A 5,008-nucleotide genomic window follows, 5' to 3' on the forward strand; every position below is an offset into this window, starting at 1 on the left:
AGCCTGATGCGGGGCTCGATCCCAGGACCCTGGGATCATGACCTGAGCTGAAGGCAGACGCTTAACGAGTGAGCCACCCAGGCGCCCCTGAACCAGCGTTTTATTTTTTTTTAAGATATATAATAGAAAATGTTTAATTTCACTGAGTTCTCCGATTATTTCTTTCTTCCTACTTGATCTGGTTTATTCTAATATTTTTCCCAGCACTATCAGGATATTATTAACAAGTAATATTGTGTAAGCTTAAGGTATACAACATGATGATTTGATATAGGTGTATAGAGAGATGACTGCCACATTTAAGGTTAGTTAACACACCCATCACCTCACATAGTTCACTTTTTTTGTGGTGAGAACATTGAAGATCTACTACTCTTAGCAAATTTCTCTAGGTTTTTAAGGAAAAAGGTTATATGATTGATACAAAACCCTTCTTTCATAGTCTAAGCCTTTAGTGATATACATTTTTTCATGTTAGTATTTTTTAATTGTAGAGGAACATATGCATGTTTAAAAAAAGACAAACACTAAAGAAAGATATACAAGTCTCTCCCTGCATTCATTCACAACCATCTCCCTTAGTTCTCAGAGGTAAACACTTGACAGTATTTTTTAATCGTGCAGAATATCGTACACATCAGCAAGAGACATTTTCTTTTTCTTTTCTTTTTTTACATGAATGTGTGACATGCAGTGTTTTTGTTTGCCTTTTCCAATTAACATGTCAGCTCTGTCTTTTCACCTGTAGCAATTGCTATACATTTTCCTCAAGCAACTGCTTTAACTGTTCTCAGAAATTTTGATATTTTGTACTTTCATTCAGCTCAAGTATTTTCTGATTTCCCTTCTTGAGACAGCATCTTTGACCCATGGATTATTCAGAAGTGTATTGTTTAATTGCAAAATGTTAGGAGATTTTCCTGTTATCTTCTGTTACTAATTGATTTTTTTTTTTAAAGATTTTATTTATTTCTTTGACAGAGCACAAGTAGGGGAAGTGGCAGGCAGAGGGAGAAGCAGGCTCCCTGCGGAGCAGGGAGTCCGACGTGGGGCTCGATCCCAGGACCCTGGGATCATGACCCCAGCCGAAGGCAGACACCCAACGACTGAGCCACCCAGGCACCCTGATTTGTTTGGTTTTATTTTGTTTTTAGTGGTTACTCTAGAAACTTTATCACCATATAGGTTTCCTTACCCTCTACCATTTATGCTGTCGTCTTAAATGTTACACTTTTTTACGTTAAAAACCCCATCAGATAATTTTATACTTTTTGCATTCAACGGCCAAACATTTTAGGAGCTCAAAAAAAAAAATTAGTGGTTCAGTTGATTACGCATGTGACTCTTGGTTTTGACACAGATCACGATCTTATGGGCGGTGACATCAAGCCCTGCATTAAGCCCCACATGGGGCTCTTCACTCAGTGGGGAGTCTGCTTGAAGATTCTTTCCTCTGCTCCTCCCCCCACTCTGTGTGCGCGCACTCACTCCAGAGAGTGGGCAGAAAGCTGGGCAGAAAGCTATCCGTTAGCATAGTTCTCAAAGTCTTTGGTATGCCAGTTAGAATCTGATCTATGATGTGCAGGTCACGGGTGAGCTCTAGAGTTCATAAACAATTTTATGGGATTGCTTTCCTGAATTTCTCCCTTTGCACTCTCTCTGGAGTGAGTGCGCGCAGGGGGGAGGGGCAGAGGCAGAGGGAGAGGGAGAATCTCCAGCAGACTCTCCCCACCCCCAACCCCTAGTTGGAATCCCCACATGGGGCTCAATCCCACCACCCCAAGACCATGACCTGAGCCAAAATTAGGAGTCAGACACCCAACCAACTGAGCCACCCAGGTGCCCCTCAAATAAATAAATCTTAAAAAAATTATTTTTATTTAAAATTATTTTTAAATTTTTATTAAATTATTATTAAAATTATTATTTATAAATAAATCTTTAAAAATATTTACCCAGCTATTTACCATTTCTTTTATTCTTCTTTCATTCCTGATGCTCCAAGTTTTCTTCTGGTATCATTTCCCTTTTGTGTGACGAAACTTCTTTAAGCAATTCTTTTAGAGTAAGTCTTCTGGTTGCCAATTTTGTTATTTTTTTCTTAGTCTGAGAATATCTTTATTTCATCTTCATTCCTGAAGGACATTTTCACTGGATATAGAATTCTGGGTGTATAATTCTTGCAGCACTTGAAAAATGTGCCACTTCCTCTGGCCTGCATGATTTCAGATGAGAAATCTGTCATTAGAATGGTTGTTTGCCTATAGGTTTCTCTCTGGCTGCTTTCAGAATTTTTAATGTCTTTAGTTTTCAGCAATTTGATTTTGATGTGTCTGGGTATGGGTGTCTGGATTTATCTTTCTTGTTCAGCTTCTTGAATAAGTTTCTTGAATCTTGACTTTTTCACCAGTACATTTTCAGCCATGGCTTCTTCAAATATTTTTTAGCACTTCCTGTTTTCCTGTAGGACTCTGATGACAAGAATGTTAGACCTTTTATTCTTGCCCCACAGGTGCCTGAGGTCTTGCTCATTTTTTCCCCTCTTTTTCTCTCTGTTAGTCACATTAAATGATTTCTATTAATCTGTCTTTAAATTTAATGACTTTCCTCTGTCATCTCCATTCTGCCCTTGGATCTATAAAGTCAGTTTGTTTAGTTATATATTTTTCAATTCTAAAATGTTTAATTCTTCTTAAGTTCTATTTCCTTACCAGTACCTTCTAACTTCTGTTTCTAGAGTGTTCATGATTGTTTGAGCATTTGTATAACTGTTTTAATGTCTTTGTCAGATAATCCCAACCTGCTTCATCTCATCAGTGGTGACTGTCAATGGTCTTTTCCCATGCAAGTTGAGGTTTTTGGATCCTTCATAGATGCCTAGTAATTTTCTATTGTATTTCTGGGCATTTTGAATGTCATGAGACTCTGATTCTTGTTTAAATCCTATGGAGAATGGCAATATTCTTATTTTAACAAGCCCTTGCTATAGTTTGGTATGGGTCATACATTCCAAACACTCCTTCTGTGGCTATGTTCCAAAGTCAGTTCAGTTTTCAAATCTTTTGCAGTGCTCTTTGGATCTGTCTCATGAGTGCATCACCCAGTGGCTAGTGTGGGACCTGGGCAGAAAGCTATCCGTTAGCATAGTTCTCAAAGTCTTTGGTATGCCAGTTAGAATCTGATCTATGATGTGCAGGTCACGGGTGAGCTCTAGAGTTCATAAACAATTTTATGGGATTGCTTTCCTGAATTTCTCCCTTTGCACTGTTTTCCCTTTATTTTCCAGTTCTCTGGGGCTTCTCATTTCAGTCCTCTGACCAGAAACTTTCCACTTTTGGTGCGCAACTACCCACTCTCATAATTGTGTCAGAGCAGCAGAAAAACAAACAAAAAGCAACGAAGTTTGTCTCTGCCCTTTTGGAGCTGCAGCTCCACGGAATGGAAAGGATGACTCTGCTTCAGAGTTTTGGCTCCTACAGGTTTCTGCTGCCCACCATTTTTAATTCTGCCACTGCTCCTGACACAGGATTGACCGGAGGCTGGGGTGCAAGGGAATGAAGTAAAAGGAGAAGGAAAAAAACCCAGAATTTTCTCCACTGTCTCTGAGTTTTTAGAGTTTCTTTTTCTGCTTTATGAGCCAGACCAGACAGTTTCTCCAGGGTCTCTCTCTGCCCATCAGTGCTCACTTCCAGGTTTGGGGCTGTGTTGAGCCAGGTCCAAGGGTACCAGAGGAAAGACCATAACATCATGACCAGTCAGTGGGGCTTCCAATTCTGGCATTCTTCTTTGATCTAGCTGGAGATATTTGCTTTTCAGAGACCCCAGATAGTTGTGCCATGAGTTCTTTTTTTTTAAGATATTTATTTATTTATTTATTTATTTATTTATTTATTTGACAGAGACATAGTGAGAGAGGGAACACAAGCAGGCGGAGTGGGAGAGGGAGAAGCAGGCTTCTTACGGAGCAGAGAGCCTGATGCAGGGCTCGATCCCAGGACCCTGGGATCATGACCCTAGCCGAAGGCAGATGCTTAACGACTGAGCCACCCAGGTGCCCTGTGCCATGAGTTCTGTTCAGGTTTTATAGTGGTGTTTGGTGGGAGAGAAAAGTTTTCATGTGTTTTCTCCATCTTACCAGGAATCAGCCCTTCCTATTCTTGAAATCTCTCCTTACTGGCTTTCATAGCTTGTTTGTTCTTTACACTTCTTCTAATCCTGAAATCTAAGTTTCCTTGAGCTCAGATTTGGCTCTCTTCTTTTCTCTGTATGTTCTCTGTCTTGGAGAGATCATCCCTTCTAAAGCATCACAGGATCCTCTGAGGCAGGAAATTCCTACAAATGGGGGGAATCTTTATTATTGCACCCCTCCCCAGAGATGTAAGGTCCTACTGGATATTAGCTTGGACTACCATTCCATTTCAAATTCAAAATGTCTTCTCCTTATGCTACCTGTTCTGGTAATGATGTTTTCTTCCACCCGAAACCCACCTAAAGCCCTTGTACAGTCAAGTTCTGCTAGAACAGGATACATATGCAAAATCATGAATAAAAACCAAGGGCCTTGGGGCGCTTCAGCAGCTTCAGCATCACCCGGAGGCCTGGTTAAAGCACAAGTTGCTGGACCCCACCTGCCTCCAGGTCTGGGATGGAGCCGAGAATTTGCCCTTCTAACAATTTCCCTGGAGATGTGAAGCATCCGCATCTCGTCTGAGGACTACCCTTTGGAGACCACCGCTTTGCAACGATCGGGAGATTTTTGAAAGGTCTAGATCTTCTAGCTCCTCCCCACCGTAGCCAGCACCAGGCTGGCGTCCGAACTAAAACAATAATAGGTCAACACCTCGTTGTCCTCACCGGCTCGGAGAGAAGCCAGAATAGGAGAGCGGTGGGCGCACCTGGGCTGGAATCCCGCCCGCGCCGGCCTCCAGAAGCGCGGCGGGAGGCGGACGCCAGGGGGCGGCCTAGTGTTCGCCCTGCGGGGGCTGGTTTCCGGCCGCGCAGGCGCAGG

The sequence above is a fragment of the Eumetopias jubatus genome, unplaced genomic scaffold (assembly GCF_037043125.1).
Source record: "Eumetopias jubatus isolate StellerSeaLion01/CBP00866 unplaced genomic scaffold, mEumJub1_p1.0 scaffold_2, whole genome shotgun sequence".
NCBI lineage: Eukaryota > Metazoa > Chordata > Mammalia > Carnivora > Otariidae > Eumetopias > Eumetopias jubatus.